We start from the raw sequence: 25,916 nt of genomic DNA on the forward strand, positions 1-25,916 counted from the left end.
CACACAACTCGTCTCATGCTTTCCATACATACATCTTACAATGTTTATGATGATGAGTATGACACAAGCTTTCTTTAGAGACCTTACACGACATTCTGTTGGTGAACTCAGGTGATTCCCTGTCCCTCTGTACCCTCTGCCACTTGGCATCCATAGGTTCTTGGGTCACACTCATGTCTACTGAAAAAGACTTTTTAGAAAGTATCTCCATTATCTGTCCAAATGTCAGCATTATGGTTATGGAACTATTTCCACCTCTGCCATTTTCTGGTCTCTGATTTTTCCCTTCTCAAGTGTTTGGCCTCTTGCCTTTACCTGTCATAGGGTGGAATCTGGCAGTTCTTTCACTCTCAGACTGGGAATGCCCTTCATACCAACTGCCTATCAACCTGCAGGCCTCACTGGGTTTTGAGCACCTGTGTTTCATAGAATCATAGAATCATAGAATATCAGGGTTGGAAGGGACCCCAGAAGGTCATCTAGTCCAACCCCCTGCTCAAAGCAGGACCAAGTCCCAGTTAAATCATCCCAGCCAGGGCTTTGTCAAGCCTGACCTTAAAAACCTCTAAGGAAGGAGATTCTACCACCTCCCTAGGTAACGCATTCCAGTGTTTCACCACCCTCTTAGTGAAAAAGTTTTTCCTAATATCCAATCTAAACCTCCCCCATTGCAACTTGAGACCATTACTCCTCGTTCTGTCATCTGCTACCATTGAGAACAGTCTAGAGCCATCCTCTTTAAAACCCCCTTTCAGGTAGCTGAAAGCAGCTATCAAATCCCCCCTCATTCTTCTCTTCTGCAGACTAAACAATCCCAGCTCCCTCAGCCTCTCCTCATAAGTCATGTGCTCTAGACCCCTAATCATTTTTGTTGCCCTTCGTTGTACTCTTTCCAATTTATCCACATCCTTCCAGTAGTGTGGGGCCCAAAACTGGACACAGTACTCCAGATGAGGCCTCACCAGTGTCGAATAGAGGGGAACGATCACGTCCCTCGATCTGCTCGCTATGCCCCTACTTATACATCCCAAAATGCCATTGGCCTTCTTGGCAACAAGGGCACACTGCTGACTCATATCCAGCTTCTCGTCCACTGTCACCCCTAGGTCCTTTTCCGCAGAACTGCTGCCGAGCCATTCGGTCCCTAGTCTGTAGCGGTGCATTGGATTCTTCCATCCTAAGTGCAGGACCCTGCACTTATCCTTATTGAACCTCATTAGATTTCTTTTGGCCCAATCCTCCAATTTGTCTAGGTCCTTCTGTATCCTATCCCTCCCCTCCAGCGTATCTACCACTCCTCCCAGTTTAGTATCATCCGCAAATTTGCTGAGAGTGCAATCCACACCATCCTCCAGATCATTTATGAAGATATTGAACAAAACGGGCCCCAGGACCGACCCCTGGGGCACTCCACTTGACACCGGCTGCCAACTAGACATGGAGCCATTGATCACTACCCGTTGAGCCCGACAATCTAGCCAGCTTTCTACCCACCTTATAGTGCATTCATCCAGCCCATACTTCCTTAACTTGCTGACAAGAATGCTGTGGGAGACCGTGTCAAAAGCTTTGCTAAAGTCAAGAAACAATACATCCACTGCTTTCCCTTCATCCACAGAACCAGTAATCTCATCATAAAAGGCGATTAGATTAGTCAGGCATGACCTTCCCTTGGTGAATCCATGCTGACTGTTCCTGATCACTTTCCTCTCCTCTAAGTGCTTCAGGATTGATTCTTTGAGGACCTGCTCCATGATTTTTCCAGGGACTGAGGTGAGGCTGACCGGCCTGTAGTTCCCAGGATCCTCCTTCTTCCCTTTTTTAAAGATGGGCACTACATTAGCCTTTTTCCAGTCATCCGGGACTTCCCCCGTTCGCCACGAGTTTTCAAAGATAATGGCCAAGGGCTCTGCAATCACAGCCGCCAATTCCTTCAGCACTCTCGGATGCAATTCGTCCGGCCCCATGGACTTGTGCACGTCCAGCTTTTCTAAATAGTCCCTAACCACCTCTATCTCTACAGAGGGCTGGCCATCTCTTCCCCATTTTGTGATGCCCAGCACAGCAGTCTGGGAGCTGACCTTGTTAGTGAAAACAGAGGCAAAAAAAGCATTGAGTACATTAGCTTTTTCCACATCCTCTGTCACTAGCTTGCCTCCCTCATTCAGTAAGGGGCCCACACTTTCCTTGGCTTTCTTCTTGTTGCCAACATACCTGAAGAAACCCTTCTTGTTACTCTTGACATCTCTTGCTAGCTGCAGCTCCAGGTGCGATTTGGCCCTCCTGATATCTTTCCTACATGCCCGAGCAATATTTTTATACTCTTCCCTGGTCATATGTCCAACCTTCCACTTCTTGTAAGCTTCTTTTTTATGTTTAAGATCCGCTAGGATTTCACCATTAAGCCAAGCTGGTCGCCTGCCATATTTACTATTCTTTCGACTCATCGGGATGGTTTGTCCCTGTAACCTCAACAGGGATTCCTTGAAATACAGCCAGCTCTCCTGGACTCCCTTCCCTTTCATGTTAGTCCCCAGGGGATCCTGGCCATCTGTTCCCTGAGGGAGTCAAAGTCTGCTTTCCTGAAGTCCAGGGTCCGTATCCTGCTGCTTACCTTTCTTCCCTGCGTCAGGATCCTGAACTCAACCAACTCATGGTCACTGCCTCCCAGATTCCCATCCACTTTTGCTTCCCCCACTAATTCTACCCGGTTTGTGAGCAGCAGGTCAAGAAAAGCGCTCCCCCTAGTTGGCTCCCCTAGCACTTGCACCAGGAAATTGTCCCCTACGCTTTCCAAAAACTTCCTGGATTGTCTATGCACCGCTGTATTGCTCTCCCAGCAGATATCAGGAAAATTAAAGTCACCCATGAGAATCAGGGCATGCGATCTAGTAGCTTCCGTGAGTTGCCGGAAGAAAGCCTCATCCACCTCATCCCCCTGGTCCGGTGGTCTATAGCAGACTCCCACCATGACATCACTCTTGTTGCACACACTTCTAAACTTAATCCAGAGACACTCAGGTTTTTCCACAGTTTCGTACCGGAGCTCTGAGCAGTCATACTGCTCCCTTACATACAGTGCTACTCCTTTTCAGAACCTATGACAAGTGACAGTGACCCACAGCCTTCCTAAAACACGTGTGTTTTTTATTTAGCAGTGATGGCTGATTCTAGGGGCGTGCGAGCAGGGGGTCATGCTGGGTACCAACTTCCAGGGGATTTCTGCTCTGATTAGCTGGTTTTCTTCTTCTTTTTTTTTAATTTAAAACTCCACCAGCTGGCCAGTTGTGAGTTCATTTTCCCCTCACCTGCTGGGGACTGGGTGGGCACTGAAAATGTTTTCCACCCTGGGAGGCAGAATGGCTTGGACCACTCATATTGCAGTTGCAAGAAAACATTAGAGAGAAAGATTTTGCAGCAAACATACACTCTACATGCATATTTAGTCTCAACTACTCTTCCACCTTGCTGCAAGCTAAGTTAGATCAGCTTTCCCCTTCGGCTACAGAAACAAAATAGAGCCAGCTTACATTCTCCTAGCAAGCCAGATCCTCCTGTGTGTCTGTAGGACACAGACTTGTTCTCATTTTCCTACTCACCCTGTTCAAAATAGGTCTGGTGTTCCCCAAGGGGAGCAGACTAGAGCCATTAATGCTACACGCTCTGGCATTTTCCCATAACCACTCAAGTGTAAACGATCAGGTGACTAGTAGAAAGAGCCACCCAGCAAGACTCCTAAGGTGAAATATCCATTCCATTCTTTGGTACACACACCACACTGGTATCTGGGTCTGTCACAATATTAATCATTTTTAAAGAGCACCCTCGCATTTGTCACAGCTAGTACAACTGAACCTCTCCAATGCATATATATAATGTTTTTCACTTACATAGCAAGTTCTATCCAAGGATCTCAAAGCTCTTTGCCAACAATGAATCAAGCCACACAGTATTCTGAGGGTAGACAGCTGAACAAATAAAATAGGGCCTGATCCGTGACTGGAGATTAGATTATAATATGTAAATATTTTCCCAGATGGAAAAACAGAAAGGTAAATGACTCGCCTGATGTCACAAAGTCTGAGATGGAGTTGGAAATAGAATCCCATCTTTCTGACATTTAGTTCTGTGCTCTTAACCAAAAAACCTTCCTTCTCCAATGAATGGGAGACCATATGGGAAACAGCGATTAAACAAATAAATGTGGTAAACCTTATATCACAAAATAAACTTTCCTTTGTGAAGCATTGAGATCCACAGATTAACAAGCACAATAGAAAAGCTAAGTATCACCATGCTTCACATTTTCATGGACTGATTGGTTACCATCATCCTCTGAGATTTAAGAAAAAAAACGGTACAGAGATTAAGTGTAGAAGTTTCTGGTTATCAGGGAATAATGTACAGATTATCAAGGGGTGCGAAGTTCGGTTTAGGATCGGATGGCTTAAAGAATACATAATCTGAAATATCCCGGATTGGGGGTAAAAGGTTAACGGGGCAAAGTACAGACATTGAGATATGAGGAGATGTTGTTCATATAATGTCTATGTTCAGGTGTGGAGTATAATGAGTGGATACGATGATAAGGATGGATTTACCCTCGTATGGTGAGATTTAATGTTCAGTGAGTTTATGGGTTCCAGATGCTTCAGAGAGATTAAATCTTTCCACCTGAGACAGCTCTCAATGGCCATTAGTTCTATTGTAGCTATACAAACATCAACATTTCCTGAATCAACCAGGAGCACGGTATTCGTCCAAATGGGCTGTTGCTTCATGTTATTTCTTTCATTTCTTAGACAATTCCTTCTGATCCATTTGAAACCTGTGTTTTGTTTCATTCGCTGAACAGCTAAATTTCCAGTCTTTGAGATGACAACATCAGCATGAGCAAATGGGGAACACACAGGAGCCTTAACCATTCATCCCTTCTATCTTCAGATACATCCCGGGGAGATAACTTTGCCACCCCACCATTAGAGAGACATGGTTGGTTGGGTAAGATCTTGTATTGGTTCACCACAGAAGTTGGTATAATAAAAGATATTACCTCACCCACCTTGTCTCTGTAATATCCTGGGACCAACACAGCTACAACACCGCATCCAACGCACCACTGGCATTTCTTGCAAGTTGTCAAGATCCCACATCATGTGGAACAGGTGTATTAATAGAATCACAACCAGAGACAGAAAAAGCCTGTTAGGATAGTTACAAACACCAGAGTTACGAACTGACCAGTCAACCACACGCCTCATTTGGAACCAGAAGTACACAATCAGGCAGCAGCAGCAGCGATAAAAAATAAATAAATAAAAATAAAAAAGCAAATACAGTACAATACTCTGTTAAATGTAAACTACTAAAAAAAGGGATATTATAAATAAATTATAATACATTCTTCTTCTGCATAGTAAAGTTTCAAAGCTGTATTAAGTCACTGTTCAGCTGTAAACTTTTGAAAGAACCACCATAATGTTTTGTTCAGAGTTATGAATATTTCAGGGTTATAAACAACCTCCATTCCCAAGGTGTTCATAATTCCGAGGTTCTACTGTACCTTATCCATCCATTTCACACCCCTTTCTGGCTAATGGAGGATTCCTCCTTACAGTGCAGGGTGTATTGATTTAAATGAAAGCAATTTAAATAATCAATTTCAATCAGCATGCAGGAAACCATTAAAATTGCTGATTTTAACTGTTTTGTATTTGTACTTCAGTTATTTTCCTAAAGAAAGGTTGATTCTCATGGCTTGGTAACTATTAAAACTATGTTGATTTGCCATTAAATGTAGGCTTTACACTAATTTGCTTACACTCTTTGTTAACCAGGAGGATACATTATATTATCTCTGCACATTTAAAAATTATAGAGCTCCACTTACATTTATGTAGATTCTTAATTTTTACATTTTTTATTTTGTTAGAAAATGGTGAATGGTGCATTTCTTATTTAGTAGGTGATGAATATTTTTTACTTGTGATTTATATCAAGCTCTATTTGGATAGAAATTCAAATTCAATTAAAAATGCACAAGAACAGCATTTTCCTTTGTTTTGTAATTAAATAAAAACTACCTTACATGAGCTTGATACACAAGAAAAAATTGTTTATCAAAACATGTTTTGCATTTAAAACTAACTAATCTATTAAACAAAGGAAGTATCTGTAGTTAATGAATTGAACTGATTATTTCTGGTGAGCATGTCATTCAAGGTTTTAGAACTGGTAGATCTCATTCTTTCACAGCTAGGTTTTATTTATAGGTTGGAAGCAGAAAACTAGCATTCCTGCTTTTTCAACTGCAAATTGATTTCTCTACTTTGAATGACCTTAGTTATTGAAGTGAGCTAATTGAATAAACAGATGAAAAAAATATTCTGTGCAGCTGCAGAAGAGACTACTGCTGTCAAAAGCTGATTTAGCACTTCAACAAATGAGTTTAAGGTGTTTAACCAGTGACTTCCCCCAATCCAGTGGTCAGATTTTCTTTAAAACTTGGCAAGAAACATGTTCTACTTAATTTTTATAATATTTATAAGATGTATTTAAATGTAGGCCCTAATATAGGTTCCCAATTTCAAAATTAAATTATAAATAGGTTTATGTTTTAAAAAATAAACCTGCATTTAATTTAAATCAATGTTTATCCATCTTGCTACAGTATATTCTCAGTGCTTCGCCTAGTCTAGGATTAAATGGCTCAAGCGATGGGGCTTCTGTCTTCTCCTTTGGGAAACTAGTCTATAATCTAAGAGCTGTCAATTATTTTCTGACATTCATCAGACATTTTACTTGTAAATCTTATCTGGTTACTCCTAGTTCAACCACCTTTTGAAACCACCCTGAAATATTCCTCTCCCTCTCTGGGATTTTGCCCCCTTCAGATAATGGAGTGAAGCCGTGGTTAAGATCCATTTCAACAGAATTCACTTGCAGGAGTAAAGGGAAACCATCTTTCCCTACCTGTAAAGGAGGAAAAGCTGAGACACTAATTAATTCAGCTGAAAGCATCAGGCATTTGCAACCAACAGAATCATACTCTGTTACCTCTTTGTTCCTCATCTCGAAGGAATTCCATTTGTCTGGCCTGGTCACGGAGCTAAGGGGTGACGTGATGGATACATTCACTGGACGAGGAGGGATCACCGTGCTCAGGAGAGGAACAAAAGGAGGCAGGATGACTGTGGAAGCCCTAACTCCTGTTTGGATCTCAGAGGACACCAATGTATGCCATGCCTCTTGCAACACCAGTTGGAAAGCTGTGGTCTGCACTCATCTTTACAGCTGCTTGCTGGTGTGCACAGGGAGACGGGGCCATTCCCCACCCAGAAATGCCTGCTGGGACCTACCAGCACTCCAGGCCACACCAGTTTCCCACACATATACCTTGTGTAACCCACAAGTGTGTGTTGCAGGTCCACTTCTATGCCCATTCCACAGAAGAAAATATGTCTTTTAGGGTTAGAGTCAAGGAGCTCCATCTATTTAGTTCAACAAAAAGAAGACTAAGGGATGACTTGATCACAGTCTTAGTACCTAGATAAGGAAGAAAAACTGATAACGGTCTCTTCAGTCTAGCAGACAAAAGTCTAACAAGAGCCAATGGCTAGAAGTTGAAGCAAGACAAACTCAAAGTAAAAATATGGCACAAAATTTTAACAGTCCTTGGAACAATTTACCAAGGGATGTGGTGGTTTTTCCATAACTGAGAATTTAAAAATCCAGATTGGATGTTTTTCTGAAAGATCTGCTTTAGAATTAGTTCAGGAAGTCCTATGGCCTGTGCTTTGCAGGAGGTTAGACTAGATGATCACAATGGTCCCTCTGGCCTTGGAATCTACCAATCTATGATGTGAGTCTGTTACAGGCCCTTCTGAGGAGCCCCTGGCTCTTTAGCTTAAACTAAAGCAATTCATGCTGTAGCTGTGGAGATCCCCAGTGTAAAAGCATGACTTGCTACACCTGTACTCCCCAGCACCTGAACCCTACATCCTACACGCTGGTATGTTGGCAGAAAAGGGACTCTTGCATGCTTTCTCTTCCTTCCCTCTTTGGAGCATTCAATGCAGGGCCAGGCATAATTTGGCATATTTAGCTGGAAAGACCAAGAGGGGCCACCATTTTCCCCATTTGCTCTTTAGAGGCAAAAATGACATCAACCCATCATAGACATGGTGAAAACACTTCACAAATGTGTGTGTCATCCTTGCGCAGGGGCCATGCTAATCTTCTATTGTTCCAATTTTAGTCTACATCTTTTATTGGACCAGCTTTCAAAAGCTTGTCTCTCTCACCAACAGAAGCTGGTCTCCTCACTCACCTTGTTCCTGGGACTGACACAGCTACAACAACACTGCATCAACCCATCATGACATTAATGGAAGGATGTTGGCTCACAACACGATGATGCATCATCATCGTCATCCTGTTGCAATACTGTGGGGTGAAGATGCACCATAGAAGTCCAGTACAGCTTGAAAAGCATTCTCTCCCTGACATCAGGCACTCTGCCACAATCACAAGTGTGATATCGAAAGATAGATTAGATCAGAGGTCCCCAAACTGTGGGGCGTACCACACTAGGTGAGCATGGAGGAATGTCTGGGGGGACACGACGGCCTGGGCCAGCTCTCACAAGAGGAGAATGGGGGGGCAGGGAGCACGTGCCACCCAGCCCCTCTCCACCCCCAGCTGCATCCCTGGATCCCAGCCCCAAACCTGGCCCGTCTCCAGCCTCGGTGCGACTCTGCTCCCAGCCCTTGACCACTGGTCTGCAGCTCTGTTCCTGGCCCCAGCCTCTGCCCCCTTACCCCTGTCCACATCCCCTTCCCTCCTGGAGCCACAGCCCCGCTCCCAGCCCCAGCTCTGTGGGGGTGCGGACAGGAGTAAGGGGGCGTGAGTCTCAAAAGTTTGGGGACTACTGGATTAGATACTGGAATCCTAAATTTACTCTTCCCCTTTCCCCCCTTTAATTAAAGGTATTCCATTTGTGATACATGGCACTTCCAACATCCACGGATCCCATGAGAAAAACCTCAGCGTTTTAACAATGGAAAGGAGGGGAATGATGAAAATCCATCCCAACTTCTAATTAAATCCATTTAAGGTTGATGCATCACCTTATGGGTCATGAAGAGAGACTCTTAAATAATAAATAATCATAATAATAATAATCCCTATTTCTTATACAAGTGCTTTACATCACTAGATCTCAAAATGCTTTACAGTCTTTTTAAGGTATTTATCCTCACAACACCCTGGGAAGTAGTATTGTCCCCATTTCACAAATAGGGAACAGAGGCAATGTTTGGTCCCCTTAGGAGCTTTCCCAAAGTTCGGGGGTTTTCGGATCAGGGGAGCTGGTTTCTAACCATCTTTATTGGACAGGAGCCTTTGAGGAGCAAATCTCAGAGCTTGATATGTGGGAATGGTCTCTTGGTAATAGAAACCCCTCCTGATCCTTGAATAGAATTCTTCAGACACAAAAATGTAGGTGGTTCAAAGCTGTAATGAACACCACTGAGGTTTTAAAACAATCAGGCTGAACATTCTGTGATGTAATTGTAGAGATTACTCCCTTGTTTGCTTGCTTTATAATTGTAGTTTTAACAGCAAGACATGGTGTTATGTATGGGAAAACACATCTCAAAATGGCAGGGGATTTAAGCTAGGTGGAGGACAAAAACATTCTTTTCTTTATTCCTTGTTTGCTTTAGAGACCGGCCTTGTCAGTAACGCAGGATTTTGTTAATAGAACCAAAGAGCTTCCTCGCTATAAGACTTGTTATATAACCTCTAATTTAATAATGTTATGTCTCGGCATTCGGATCCCTTGGACTCGGGCTGAGGCATCTCCCGAGAACAGCCCTGCATGCTGGGTTACTCTGACATTGTTTCCTTTGGGAGAATCTGTCTGTCAAGAATCACTCTGACATCCCTTTTAAAGCCTAACACCGTCACATATTCTTTGCATGGGGGAGTGTTATAATGGATACCCCGATGCATGTGCTGTAGGTAAGCTGATCTTGACCTGCAGGTAGAGCTAATAGAATCTCGGCATGTCCATCCTGGGGGAAACTGACATTTTGAAATTTCTTTTCCTCCCCATTTGGGGCAAAAAGTAGAAATTTTCAAAAAAGATCATTTCAGAAATCTAGAAATGACTTCATCCAAGTGCTTCATTATAGTTTCTATTAGTTATATAATATTGCGGGGGAGCACCACAGAGCCCCTAGCATGGGGGGCTGGGAGCAGTGGGGGGCACACCAAGCCACTGGCATGGGGGGTTGGTGACAGTGTGGGGAACACAGAGCCTCTGGCATGAGGGAGGAATGGGGGTTACAGGGAGCTCCTCAAATAGAGAAGAATGGGAAGCTGGCACACAGGAACTCATGGTGAGGAACAGAGGGATGCCAGGAGCCCCTGGTGTATGCAGTGGCTCTGCCTACAGAAGCAACAAAGCATGACAGCAGAGTAATCAAAAGGATAAAGCGAAAACTAAGCAATTGGGTAATTTTCCCATCAGACACGTCACCACCACCAGTATGTTCCTGCAAAACATTTCCGGTGTGTTGGATCAGCATTTGCCAAGGGAACACTGTTCCATCAGAAATTTTTCAACCAGCTCTACTTTTTCTACCAGCTCTAGGACTCTTGGTACAAACCTTATCTAAAGCAGAGAACCGACATCAACAGAGTCCACAAGGCCACGATGGATTAACACATGGCTGGGGCCACGAGGACTCAAGTTCTAGTGTTATGTCTTCCTTTGGAATAACCTTCATACGTGTCACTTTACAAATATTAATTAGGCCTCAACAGGCCTGAAACACAGGAAAATACTGTTACCTGTATTTTACAGGTGAGTAAGGAAAGCATCACTAGCTTAGGTGATTTGCCCACAGTTACTCAGTAAGCTAGCAATGGAACCAGTATTAAAATTCCAATTACTTAATTACTAAATTACACAAAACTGAATTAAAGGAGGCTTAAACTAGTTAGAGAGCTTCTAATTTACAGATTAGCACTGGCATATGTAGATCAATCAAACAACGGTGCTACTTCTCTAATAAAAACCAGGCCTGTGTTCTTACTATTCCCATATATATATATCCCGTATAACCCCATCAAAGGCAAAGGCTCTGAATGGGTCTCATTGAAGCATAACCTGAAGATAATAGATTGCACAAGTGTCACTGAACACCTCTGTAAGGGCTTGTCTACATACCGAGTATGGCACTCTGTGCCTCAAAACAGCCCCCTGGAACCCCCATATTCACCACTGTCTCATAATTATATGTTTTGTACAAAGTATGTCCTGTGAGGTATCATCGTAAAAGTCTTGATCTGTTGAACATTAATATTCTGTTGGATTGGATGTGTTATCATTGTATGTGAAGTTATCAAGTTTTGCTATGAGTGTGTTACTGAAATATGTTATGAGGTTGGGAACACCCACAACCAGCTTTTTGGGTACAACAATGGAGGAGCCAGACACGCTGATGTCTGGCATACAATGGAGAAAGCTTGACCAATGGAGGCAGACCCCCATGTCACGAGCACAGATCTTTCCAGCAAGCTGGAAGAAATTATAAAAGTGGGAGTGACATCTTGACTTGGCCTCACTCCCCACACAACTCAACACCTGAAAACACATCTGGAGGACAAAGACTTTGAACTGGGGAGATGGTCCCAGGCTGAAGGAGAGTTCCAGCCTGTGTATAGAAGATCTGTGACCTGCTTGTACTGTCAGGGTGAGACTGCTTGATTCAAATCCTGTCTAGTTTATAGACCTTAGACTGTGAATTTATTTTATTTCTCAGGTAACCAACTTTGATCTCTACGCTTACTACTGATAATCAATTAAAATCTATCTTTCGATAGTTAATAAATCTTTTTTATATTTTACCTAAAACAGTGTGTTTTGGTTTAAGTGCTTAAGAAATCTCAGCTCAGTGTACAAAGGCTAGTGTGTGTCCTCTTCACATTGAGGGATGGGCCAACTGGTAATGAACTTACACTGGTCAGGCTTCTGACTAGGGCAGAACAGTACAGCCTGGGGTGCCAAGCTGAGGAAGAATTGGCTGGAGCCTCTCTACTGTTGGTACATGAGTGGCTGGGAGAAGCATTCATGTAACTCATTTGGGTGCATCCCTGCCCTGTGGATGTCTGTGTAAGTGCAATACCTGCCAGAGGTTTGGAGCGAATTGTAGCATCACAGTGTGAGTGGGATACCCCAGTTGGTGGGATAGAGGGTGCAGTGGTCCCACAGTTCAAGTTACACCCCAGGAATCCCATCACACAGAGTTTCATTCTTTGAACTTAAGGTGCAATTTCAAACATATTTCGTTACACCAGTGAAAAGGGCTCCCTCTTTCTTGTGGACCCTCTTTCATGTGGACCCTCTTTCTTTAGTTTCAACCAGGCTTATTTCAGTTTAAACTGGTTTAAAACTAAACAGTAGTAAGCCACTCTGAAACCAGAATAAGAGTATCCACACAGAGCTTTGCACCAAACCAATTTAACTAAACCAATGTAAGCTTGTGTGTAGGCAAGACTTAAGTAGTGATGATGCATCGGGAGGACAAACCCAGTTTGACACCTAGATCTGAGGCAAACTTTGCAGGCCCAACAAAAAAACATCTTTACACTTGAAAACAGAGCACAGAAGTCACAGACATCCACTAAGCCAACTGTGCAGTCACTTTTCAGAGCAGAATCTCTCATTAAAACCCAAAGCTCTCTTTGTTCTGCATGGATGTTCAAGAAACCACCATACAGATCTAACATGATGTGCACATGATAAGCTCAGTTCATGACCTCTCACTGGGGTAACCCTCACATTCCCATCCACTACCCACTAGTTATTACCTTCTCTTTCCTGTGTAAAGTCTAAATTAGAGTGTAAAATCTTTGTGGTGGGTACCTCTGTCATTACGTTGACTGGAAAGTATCAAAGAATTCTATAGTGCTGTAGAAATAAACTAAAGAACAAACAGCTCAATTATATAATGATTCGCTGGTGCCCCATTAGGCTGGAGTTATTCAAGTGAGATCTGCTAGAACTTTTGATCAAGTGAAAAAACTTATGGTGAAGAGCAAAGAAAGCAAAGTTATACAAGATTTCTAGCAGCATCAGGCAAATATAACAGGAGCAGCATGCTTAGTCCTTCCTGTATTTCCAGTATGATTTTACTGATGCGAGTCAAAATGCTAATCTGTTTTAACCTTTTTATTGTCTGAGCAGAGGTCTTTGAAAAATGGCCTTTCCCCATAGAACTGCACATGGTTCATGTAGTGAAGCTGTTAAAATGAATACATTATATCAAAATATTGCAGGAAAAACTCAGTTCTGAGCACCTGAGAGCTACGTGTAGCTATAAAACTGCACAGACAGCAGGAGCGGAAGTCAGAAATGGGGCACCATATGTAGATGGCTAATGTCAATGAACATAGGAAGTCTCCTTTCTGGCATAGTTATCCATAACATCCACAAGTGGCCAAATCCTGCCTCTTCTTTCCAGAACTGCCGCATTTTTATACATGCCCCTTTTCACAAACATCTCCCTGCCTTCTCCCATGCTGCCCCCTATGCATGGTAAACCCTTCCTGAGCTCATCCATATAGCTCCTACCCTCTCCACCTTTAAATCCCTCCTGAAGACTTCCTGGAAGACTGTGCTGTCTGCAAAGAATCTAGCTGATCTATAGTGGCTAGACCAAGACTCAGCCATGCAGCACTGTGGCCACTCTACATATTGTAACCCCCATCTTCCTAAAGCTCCTTGCCAAAGAGACTGTGTCTTATTTCTCTAGGAAAGCCACTTAGCATCTTTTCAGCATTACAAGAAATAATACTTTGCATTTCTACCTGTCTTCTTTCCAAAGAACTGAAATTTTACTAGGCAAGGGAAGTGACATGGTAATTCAAGTTAGCCTATAACTCAAAGATGAGAATTTAATTCAGTTTATAAAAAGACAACTGGATGCTAAACGATCTCAAAAGGTTGAATCAAAAATGAGACAGTGGGTGGTCTAGTAATGCTATGAAGCCCTTGGAGAAGCTCTTCTTGGAGTTCGGACTTCTACGTCAGTTTATTCCTCTTTATGCTATTCTCATGGTGTCACCACATCTTAACATCTTATCAGTGTTACATGATGCAGCACTGTCACACAGTGCTGAATCAACACAATGCTGATTTTTTTCGGGGGGTGGGGAGGAAGACCATGCAAAATGCTGCCCCAAAACATGATGTGACATTTCATAGGCCTGAGAAGTGCTCTCAGAAAGCACCTTGTGAGCAGGATTTCCCTGTCAAAAATAAAAAAAGCTCAGAAAATTCAGACAGTGCAGAGGAGCAGCTACATTGGTCAAAGATCGAGATATTGGGGACAGGCCAAACAGCCAGCAGAGCCAATTAAGAGGAGATAGTTCTGGAGGCTGGGGAACCGCTGCTCTTAATTCAGCATACGAAACACCCAAAAGGAGTAGCAAATATATTTTATTTCCAACACAAGAGCAATGATTCAGCCTCTGTCATTTGGCTGGAGCTTCTGGTGTCCCTATGGTATGCCCATGTTTGGCATTGAATAAAAAAGCAAAAGCTGTTTTCTATTTTAGGCCAAACAACAAGGAGAAAGAACCTAAAATATTCATACACTGGTCCCTTTACAGCCTGCATCCTATAAAGAACAGTTTTACGTGGGAGAAAACCAGCCAGACTGAGATATGAACGCTGGACCATCTAGTCCTGTCTCCTGCCTTGACATTTGCAGATGTCTTGTTCTTCAAAGGAAGACCAAAAAACATCAGGTTGCTCCTAGCTGTGCAATTCTATACAAGAGAGACCAGGAGGGAAATCCCTTCTTGAATGCATCAGCTGATCAGAATACAACCAGAAGAATGAACTGGTTGCTCCTTATATATCACCCTGTTTTGCATAACTACTTAATTAGCAGACAGTTATATATCCCCTTTAAATTTGGCACTTGAGTCACAATCACATGGGAAAGACAGCACGGAAGCACCTGGTCTTTGTGCGTGTCGGCTATATGTTGTGCAAAAGCTTCTGAATTCAGCGCTTTCTCCAGCTACACCCTTTGTTTATTATTTTCTCCTCGGGCTTTTTCGCAACTTCTTCCACCGCCAGCATAAAGTAGGTTGCAACATCCTCCCCCGATCTTCCCTGTATCACTGTTTTCCAAATGCCAACCAGCAATATCACATTACGTACTTGTTTAACTGGACAAAGCACTTGCAGTCTCCATCTTTCCATTCTTCTCTCCCTTGGGAGAAGGTTATTTTTGAGAGATCAGCAATAAGATCAGCATCTTGTAACTTGTTCTTAAGCATGGTGATGAGCTGTCAGGCTATCTGTGCACCACACATGTAGGATTTGCAGGTGGTGCTGTTCTGAACAGTTACTAAGCATCCATAGGGCACTGGAGGAGGTTAGGAACAGTAATTAGCAGGGCTTTGAATGGCTCAGGCAGCTGTTAATGGGATTACAGTACTTTTTTCTTTGGTTTTCTAGTTAGAATGTGGCTCAGTTCACTTAGTGAAGTGAGTTAGTGGGCTCAGCCAGATTCCTAGTGGATGGGTGTCTACCTCACACTGAAAAGACCCCCCACAAAATGCCCTTGACCACAGTCTCTGTAGGGAGGTGAAAGACAATTACCATGGAAACTCCTTTTACTCCCAATGTTTGTTTACACTAGAATAATTGCATCGGTGCAACAAAACGGGTGCAAGTTGCAACACTGCGGCATGTCTAGGCAAGCCATGCCAGCAGGGTGGACTCATCACACTGCGTCCACACAGAACTCCCCGCAGCTATTGTGTGGCCTGGGGGTTAGCATGTCTGCCCCACTATTTGTGGTACAGCTCCCCAGAGAGGATACACAATAGAATGAATGTTTGCACCTGTTCCCATTTTTGATTTGCTCCATTGCTTCCTTCAAATGGCTCTGTCCTTCCCAAGAATCTGTGCATTGCAGGGAGTGGGGCTACATCCTGTTTTGTTTTCACACACACCATGGCACAGAACGTCAGTCTTACTCTGATTCACTTCTAGGTTGACTTTGAAGGAAGAACTGTTGAGTGCCACTGTTTGAGATTAAGAAGCATGATTTTATTGTCACTTTTTCACTGTTGGGTAGTTTCTTCTGCTCTTGTTTCATGCCATGTTTTGTAGCAATTTCCTTCTCTCTTGGATCCCTCTAGGACCAGAGTCAGGAGTCACCTGAACCCAGGGTAAGAACATCCCTCCTGACCTCCATGCGGCACAGCAAATTCTCCATCCCCCTCCCACAACTAATGCCAAGGGTTAGAGCTGGAGGAAACAGGGTCTACTTGGTTTATGGCAGTTAGGTGGGTGGTGATCTGCGATATACTTGATGGTAGGAAGTGAGCCTTCTTGTGTATCTTGTGTCCCTTTTTCTTTCAAACCTCAGGAATATACGAGATGTCTGGAACGCAGTGGCCCTCTCAGTCACGACTCTCATTACTACAGTAACCGAGCACCTCAGGAGTCACAAACACACTAGGGTGTGAGTGAGAGAAGCATTCCCAGCATCTGCGCACATGCAGTGGCTGCTGGTAAGGAAACTGCATTGTCCTTGGCATTTTTCAAATGGGATTAAAGAAAAAAATTATTTGGATGGTCATAAAGTTGTATTTTGCATGGTGTGTGTGCCCTTTGCTGCTCCTTTGGAGGTGCCAGATGAGGGGCCAGGCACAGCATCACCTTGGATGCTCTAGGACCTGACCTTCACAGGGTGTCAGGACAGGATGAAAACTTGTCCAGCTGAGTACTGCTTTGGCTGTCCCCAAGCTTGCACGAAACCAGTACATGGGTGGATCGCTAGGTGAAAGACCCAGTGGCCTGCCCTGCCCGTGAAGGTTAAGCAAGCATACTTTGGGATTGTACTGGGAAGACTAACTCCATTAATGCAGCTGCACTTGCAGCACTTGCAGTCACATTTGCACTTCAGCACTGGCTGCTGCTGGGGAAGTGTCGGGCCCCTCACTCCTCAGCAGCAGGAGTTTGGGTGTGGGGGGGGCTCAGGGCTGGGGTGTGGGGTGGTGCTTATAGGGGGGGGCTCCCCAGAAGGGCGACAGGAACTCCCCTCCCTCAGCTCCTAGCTCCACGTGCTGCCTCCGCCAGCAGGCACCGCTCCTGCAGCTCCCATTGGCTGCGGTTCCCAGCCAATGGGAACTGCAGAACTGGGGCTTGGGGCACAGTGGAGCGGGGCAGAGGCAGCACATGGAGCTAGGAACTGGAGCCTGCCGCTTCCCAGGAGCCTGGTAGGGAACCTGCCCCAGGCCAAACCCCCCCCCCCCAAGCACTCATGGTGACCCCCCAGGCCGCGACCCCTCCCCGAGCACCCACAGCTCCCCCCCCAGTCCATCCTTCCCAAGTTTTAGTCAGGGTTATGTAGTAAAAGTCATGGACAGGTCCCAGGCTGTGAATTTTTGTTTACTGCCCAGGACCTGTGCATGACTTTTACTAAAAATACCCATGACTAAAACATAGCCTTATCTATGACAACTCCACAATCTCTTTCTTGAGCAGTTGCAGATAAATTAGAACCCATTATTATATATGCATAGTTGGGATTATTTTTTCCAACATGTATTATTTGCACTGATCAACACTGAATTTCATTGGCCATTTTGTTGCTGCCCAGTCACGCAGTTTAGTGAGATCCCTTTGTAACTCTTCACAGTCAGCTTTGGTCATAACTATCTTGAATAATTTTGCATCATCTGCAAACTTTGCTACTTCTCTGTTCACGCCCTTTTCGTGATTGTTAATGAATAAGTTGACCAGCACAAGTCCTTGGGGGAACCTCACTATTTACCTCTCTCCATTCTGAAAACTGACCATTTATTCCTACCCTTTGTTTCTCATCTTTCAACCATATACTGATCCATGTGAGGACCTTCCCTCTTATCCCATGACAACTTACTTTCCCAAAAAACCTTTGGTGAGGGACCATCTCAAAGGCTTTTTGAAAGTCCAAGTACACTATATATCAACTGGATCATCCTTTTCCACATGCTTGTTGATACCATAAGATAATTCTAATAGATTGGTGAGGCATGATTTCCCTTTACAAAAGGCGTGTTGATTCTTCCCCAACATTTCAAGTTCATCTAATGTGTGTGGTAACTCTGTTCTTTACTATAGTTTCTACCACTTTGCCAAATACTGAAGCAAGGCTCACCTGCCTGTAATTGCTAGTATCTCCTCTGGACTCCTTTTAAAAATTTGCATTATATTAGCTATTTTCCAGTCTTGTGGTAGAGGCTGGTTTCAGTGATAGGAGTTCCACAATTTCATATTTGAGTTCCTTCAGAACTCATAGTGAATGCCATCTTGCCCTGTGACTTATTAGTGTTTAAATGTATAAGTTTGTTCCAAAACCTCTTCTACTGAGGCATCAACGTGGGACAGTATTTCAGATTGGTCTCCCAAAAGAATAACTCTGACATGGGGATCTCCCCCACATCTTCTGCAGTAAAGACTGATGCAACAAATTCACTTAGCTTCTCTACAGTGGCCTTGTCTTCCTTGAGTGCTCCTCAAGCACCTCCATTGTCCAGTGGCCCCACTGACTCTTTGGCAGGTTTACCGCCTCTGAAATCTTACTTGTTAGTTAGTGTTTGCATCTTTGTAGCCATGTCACCTGGAGATGTGGTCTTGTCACCCCCCATAGTCTAAGCAAGCCCAGTCAAAGGATTTACAGCGTGAAACAAAATACCTCCCAGTCGTGATATGAACCAAAGCATCTGAGGTTTTTTTCCTATTAGGAAAGAATCAAAAAGCAAAGACTTACTGCTCCGAGGGACTTTGTGCGGGGAAAGGGACAGGTTATCTCTTGACAAAGGCACAGACAACACAGCAGCTCAACCTGACACTGAACTGGCCGATGCTCAGATACCACAATGATTGGTGCATTAGAAATATGGAGAGAGAATCCATGCTCTAAAGCTTTGACCTTTAAACACATGACCATTTTTGATTGGAGCAGATTACAAATAAACCAGGAACACTTCCTGCCCCAGTCACTGGCATAGAATTCTGTATGTGATTTGATCTCTAGATTTGGATTTTACTCCAAAAAGAGAGGTATTTGGTTTTGTTCTTGTCCAGAACTTTAGGACATGCCAAAGCCCTGCCCATACATCTCAGTTACATAGCTGCTGCCCTACCAGTAGGAAACAAAATACCCAGACACTAACTCCTTGTGGCATTAGAAGTCATTCTAAACCTTTCTTCTAAGACACAATGTGAACATTCCATCCTCTCTCAGACAAAGGGACAGAGCTCTTTGCCCAGAACAGAGACGGGGTTAGTTTTCCTGGTGAAAACATATCATAGCATCTTTCCTCTAAGAATCTCACTACTTTAAGTCTCCTTAAACCCCTGTTCCTATTAAATAGACTGCAGTTGGGTAAACTGAAGCAGAGAGTCTTACCTATAGTCAGACGGTTCATGGGAAAGCTGAGACTCCCAGTTCCTTTGCTCTAACCACTAGAAACCATCCCCTCTTCTCTTGAGAAGAAAGTGGCGCTATAAAATATAACCAGTGTTTAAGTTTTATTGAACCAAAAGGCATAGCTGTTGACTCTAATAGGAACTAAAGGCAGCCTTTGGTTCCTATCAGCCTGGCAGAAGATGTCTTCTTTTGATGACTCAGCTGAAGTTGACAAGGTGCCCAGAAATTTTATTATCAGGTTGTTTGTCCAATTTCACTAGTGCCCTCCTAATTTATTGTTTCACATTTCAAAATCACGGAGTTGACTCATTGCACAGCTGGAGGTTATAATGAAGTAACCCACTCGTCTTTTAGCTCATCCTTTGCTGGAGACAACACAGATTGCAGAAGATTCCTGAGTAGGGAAGGGGATTGCAAAACAGAGGGTGACTTCTTATCTAACCAGCGTGTGGGTAGCGAAACTGCCTCACATGAAACAACTGGGTACAGAAGTGGGCATGGAGGCTAATTTGTCATTAATTTGAGGGTTGAAACTCAGAGGATTCAGCATCCAGAATTTCAGGAGTACCCAAACCCGTCTTAGAACCACATTGACGAACACATTGTGCCAACGTGCAAATCTCAGAGCTGGACTTCTTGCAAGATTTCCTGTATTAGTTTTCCATGGAACAAAAGAGATGACATATGGCTGCTTTTCATATAGAAACACTTATTGCTCATATCTTGTTACGATTTAAACAGCAGCTAAGGGCAATGGTCCACTGAGGAAGCTACTTTAACTGCAAGAAGCTGAACTACTTTTTATTCTGCCAGCCCTGGACAATTTAAAATTTTGAGACTAAAAGAATTGTTGGACCATAAAGGGACGTTTTTTTGTCAGGTGCACAACTGTCTGCATGCATTTGTTTCCCCCCCCCCCTCTTCTAGAGACTGTTAACATAAATGACACTGGTTGAGAAATATCAGGTAGCATGGGTTTCAGTATGGAGACTTCTTGGTGCTGACTGAGCTCTGGAAATATTGTGGGAATTGACTTCCCTCTTGACAGGCCACTACGGAAATGGAGAAGTACAATGTTAAACTCCTCCACAGTAATGTACTACAACACCACAATCAGAGCTGCTCATGGAAATAAGGAGCAGGAGCGGATGAACTAAGGGATTATCTATATGGGGAAATTGCCTGGAATACCTGTTCTATTAAGCTAAACAGTAGCAAAGGCATTATTATTCTGGATTAAGAGAAGCAGCAGTTCTGGAATGGCTATTCCAGTCCTCTTCCCTGTGCAGACAAGCCCTAAACAGCAGATCTTATACAAACATGTATCAAAGACGAAAAACTTACAAGAGAGGGGAAAATGAACAGCAGAATATCAGGTTTCAGAGTAGCAGCCGTGTTAGTCTGTATTCGCAAAAAGAAAAGGAGTACTTGTGGCACCTTAGAGACTAACAAATGTATTAGAGCATAAGCTTTCGTGAGCTACAGCTCACTTCATCGGATGCATTTGGTGGAAAAAACAGAGGAGAGATTTATTTGGTAGCTCACGAAAGCTTATGCTCTAATAAATTTGTTAGTCTCTAAGGTGCCACAAGTACTCCTTTTCTTTTAGCAGAATATCAGTAACACATGAACGGAATCATTTCCAAAGACGATGTGTTTTCAGAATTTGCCCTGTGGTGTCAGCATGCCTTTAACCTTTTCCCCTAGAAATAATCCACATCCTGGCAGTCAGAACACCCATCATACCAACTCCAGTGCTAGGGTAGCGGTCATTGGGTGAAAAGAATTTGTGATGCTGTTTGTGGGTATTCATACACTGCCTCTGGGAGCAGGCCTCCTTGCCTAGGTCCATGGACTTATGTTAGCAAGGCTTGTTCTGCATGCTAAAAATAGCTACATAGGCCTTCCAGTTCAGCCAGCACCAAGAAGCTGGAGTCTCAGTGACAAAGCACTGTCTACACAGGTATTTTTAGCACACTACTGAGAGATCCACCAGCATGAGTCTGTGGGCCCAGGCTGGGAGGTTGGCTCCCAGATGCAGTACAGACATATCCTTGGTTTCAGAGTAGCAGCCGTGTTAGTCTGTATTCGCAAAAAGAAAAAGGAGTACTTGTGGCACCTTAGAGACTAACAAATTTATTAGAGCATAAGCTAGTCTCCACTAAGAAGCAGCAACAGCGCCATCATGCTTCTAGTCTCACCTAACCCAGAGGAAGAGAGGCTCATGACCCGAAGACGGTCTCGCACCAGTAGAGAACGTATCCAGGCCACTTGTTCAACTCTGCCATGTTTGATTGCTATCACAAAAGACAACCGGGCACTTCATCAACCTCATCCATGAGCTTGGACATGGTGAATGAGTTACACTTCATGGTGCTGCTCAAGGGAGCAGAGAATTACAGTAGAACCTCAGAGTTACGAACATCAGAGTTACAAACTGACCACACACCTCATTTGGAACAGGAAGTACACAATCAGGCAGCAGCAGAGACCAAATAAATAAATAAGCAAATACAGTACAGTATTGTGTTAAATGTAAACTACTAAAAAATAAAGGAGAAGCAGCATTTTTATTCTACATAGTAAAGTTTCAAAGCTGTATTGTCAACAATCAGTTTTAAACTTTTAAAAGAACAGCCATGACGTTTTTTCCAAGTGACGAACATTTCAGAGTTCCGAACAACCTCCATTTCCGAGGTGTTTGTAACTCTGAGGTTCTACTGTATCACCATTTTGCAAGTGAGGAAACTATGGCACAGAAATTAGAGCCAAAATTTTCCAGCCTGGCTGCCTGTTCCTAGGCACCTAGCCCACTACCTACAGGCTTCAATGGCCTGATTTTCAGAAGGGCTCAGCAGTGAAAATTTTGCCCTAAGGGACTTGTTTACACTTATAAGTCAATGGCAAACCAAGAATAGAACCCTGGTCACTGCTTCCCGTCTCACACCTTAATCACAAAAACATCCTGTTGTCCACTAGATTAGGAAGGTAACCGACGTCCCTGTTCACAACATTGCTCAGCATGAGGTGTTGTGAAGAGCTGTATCCTCCTTTCCCACACACACAGCAACAAGAATAAAAAATGGCATCCTTTTACTTACTATTTATGCACCCCCATTTGTCTACCAACTCTCCTCATTTCACATTCAGCCTCACTTTACTGACAGTGCTCTGCAGAGCAATACAGCTACAGGAGAGCAAGCTGGATTCTGGTCCACCTTGTGCATCATGAATGCCACTCCTGTCTAAATCCTAATGAAGGAACCTTTATGGCTGGAGACTGTGTCCAAGGCCGAACAAGCAATGTAGATAGATGAGAAAGAAATAAACAAAGTCATCTGGACTTTTGAGCTGATTGAGAACAACAGAGAAGCCACTAAGAGTGAATAAATTTGGAGGTCCCAGATGTCCATTTTACAGTCAATGCATGGGCTATAACAATGCTTTAAAGAGCATTGTCGTTTACAAGAAACTCTAAGAGAAAATACAAAAGCCAGCCAGGCCCAGGAGACAGAGAGCCTTTCAAGTATCCCTGCTAAATATGTCACTGCTGGGGGCTAATGAGCTGCTTGTCTTGGCTCATTAGAGAGCCTTCCCATCCTAAGACATGCATCTGAGAATAAGGCGGGTGCTAGTTTGCTACCTGAGGGAAGGCGGCTGTGGATTAACATAGCTGAGGAATGGATCTGTCAGGTCACTTCACTTGCTGTTGCAGGTCAGATGTGAACATGTCAAACACACTCTTGTCAGCCCCCATCAGCCGTGATGTCCCACCCACTCCCTTCTGACCTCCCCTTTCCCTTCCCTAAGGTTAGAATGGCATTTGAAGCCTCTTCATGGAGCTCCAACTCAGCTGTGCCATGGTGTTCCTCCTGAGGGAGGGTGGATGGGCTAAAGGAGGTGACAACCTTCAGATAAAGCTGCAGAAGGAGCAAGTGTCATCCCCATCGGGTCAGCAAACTTCTCTGGGGAGCCCTTTTCCTGCATCTTCAGTGCTTCTCCAGCACTTGGCAGCAGCCATCTGTTCTGAGGGTTGCTTCGGATACTTGTCGTTCAGGGAGGAAGATGGGGGAAAAGGGGGAAAGCAATTAACCTCTGGCAGCAACAGGACCCCACCCCAATCCCTCCCTGGCCTTCTGCAGGGACTTCTCCTTTCGAGGTTTGCTTCTCAGTATAGCACCCTCTTCTAGGAATATGGGCAGGGAAATGAGTAGATCCCCTCTTTCCAGGTCCTAGCAAAGAGGGGCTCAGATCAAACCCCCAACTCCCTTGCACTTCAGGGGAAGGGAGATTTAAAACCAGACCCGAGTGTGGGTCTGATTTATTGAGCTCCAGCCTAGCTCTATGTTCCTAGTCAACACTCGTGTCATCAGAGCTACCATCATTCAGTCATTCCTGGCACTGAAGGTTTTTAAGAACAGTTAGACAGACACCTATCAAGGATGGTCTAGATTTACGTGGCCAGCCTCAGCACAGAGGGCTGGACTTGACTTCTCGAGGTCCCCTTCCTTCATTTCTATGATGCGGCCCCTTGCTGGCAGTCTCAGCAGAAGAGTCTAGGAATGAGCCATGAAGACTGAACTCCCTTCTCCAGCTCAGGGTCAAGATGTCCATGTTAGAAGGGATGCAATTTAGTCCTACTTCTGCTTCCCACTTCGTGACCAGGAGAAGAGCAGCAGGCAGTGGAGGAAGACACGTGCCTCCACCTTCAACACAACAGACCCTTCTGGAGAGCGACACTGCACATTTTGTGAAAACTGGCATATTATTCCACAGTGAAAACAAACCCTATTCTTTCTGTCAGAAAAACACACTTGATCTGTAAAGAGCAGCATTTCTGGGCATTCAGCCTTAGCCAAGATCATGACGGGAAAAATAACAGGTGTTTGTCAGGCACGCCTTGTTTTTTCACAGTACTTAAAATAATTGCTTTTTAAAAAAAATGCTATAGAGATTTAATTTTCCATGCTAGCTCATTTAAAAAAAACCAACAACCTGAGCTGGGCTCTCTTTAATCAAATGCAATTCATTACGAAAGAGGTGTTCTTTCTGTTGTGGTAGCAAAGAAACCCGCGTATGAAAGCTCCCAAGGAAAGAATGTTCGAGCCGATTCCAACCTAGAACCCAAGACACACATCAGAGGGGTAGCTGTGTTTGTCTGGATCTGTAAAAGCGGCAGAGAGTCCTGTGGCACCTTATAGACTAACAGATGTATTGGAGCATAAGCTTTCGTGGGTGAATACCCACTTCGTCGGATGCGAAGTGGGTATTCACCCACGAAAGCTTATGCTCCAATACGTCTGTTAGTCTATAAGGTGCCACAGGACCCCAAGACACACAAACACACAGCCCCATTCACTGGGCTTTCAAGGTGGGAACGTATCAATAGCAAAAGCATTGTTTTATTTTCAAGTCCATCCAAAGGGAAAGGACTAAATTCAAGCAATCTGTTCCCTCTGTTGGGCCTCTCCTTCACTCTGTCTCTTGAAAAGAAATGACAGCCCAAGGCTAGACTGTCACTTTACCTCTAGCTCTGGGGATGGAGCAGCCGGTAGCTGCTCTACCCCCACCAATGCCTCAGAGACAAATCTCCTGTCCGCTCTCCCCTTGCTCCCAAGGAAAGCAATTTGCTGCTTCGTCTGACTAATAGCAAATTATTTCCCATTGCTGGCTCAACTGTACAGGCTGATGCATTGGTGGGGGCAAGGGGAATATAGTCAGGGCTCCAGCTATTCCCCTCCCGCCCCGCAAGGTTGGGCCACAACAGCCTGGTGAGGCCTTGCATGTGTTTTTTTATGAGAATGCTCTGTGTCTGTATGTGTGTCTAGTTAATAGAGAAGGTGCTGGTAGGTAAGGAGCATGGCTCCTGGGGTTCACAGAACCCCATAAAACTTCTTGTTGTGGGTACAAAGAGGAAGCCATTTGCAGCGCGCACCAGCTCGGAACAGGCATTGCCGAGCTTCCGAATCTTCGTGCTATACTTGGGACCAGGGCACTACTCAGGAATACAGCGTCTTTGTGCTTTGCAGGAGAGCTTGGTGGGGGAATCTGGGCACAACAAGAGCTTGTCGGGAAGAGGTTTAAGCGAGCAAGACCTGCTCTCCAATGTAGGCTGATGCTTCTGCCTGCACTGGTTTCAGCCGGAAGGGGAGGCGTGTTCTGGGACGAGGACACTGACATGTCTTTGACCCAGCTAGGGCCACAAAGCATGACAAATCTCGTGGGACAGCCTGATGCTTGGAAGTTCCCAGCCTTTATAATTCCTATTTTACCGTGCCCATAAGGTGCTCGGTCTGTCGCAGAGAACACAGTGCGGGCCCCTCTCTGGAGGGCTGGCGGTCTAAGTGATGGACGGAACAGACACGATAGGCTGTAGACTGTACCGGGAAGGGGCAAGAGACTGTG

General features: G+C 44.2%; 1 protein-coding gene and 1 pseudogene across 1 annotated transcript in view; both read right to left on the bottom strand.

The window, feature by feature from the left end:
* The window catches only part of LOC119861738 (LIM domain containing preferred translocation partner in lipoma), a 523,166-nt gene that overhangs the window by 451,547 nt on the left and 45,703 nt on the right, over window positions 1-25,916 (bottom strand). The gene's annotated exons all lie outside the window — the stretch shown is intronic.
* LOC119861970 lies at window positions 8,179-8,276 on the bottom strand (annotated as a pseudogene).

The sequence above is a fragment of the Dermochelys coriacea genome, chromosome 9 (assembly GCF_009764565.3).
Source record: "Dermochelys coriacea isolate rDerCor1 chromosome 9, rDerCor1.pri.v4, whole genome shotgun sequence".
In the NCBI taxonomy this organism is placed as follows: domain Eukaryota; kingdom Metazoa; phylum Chordata; order Testudines; family Dermochelyidae; genus Dermochelys; species Dermochelys coriacea.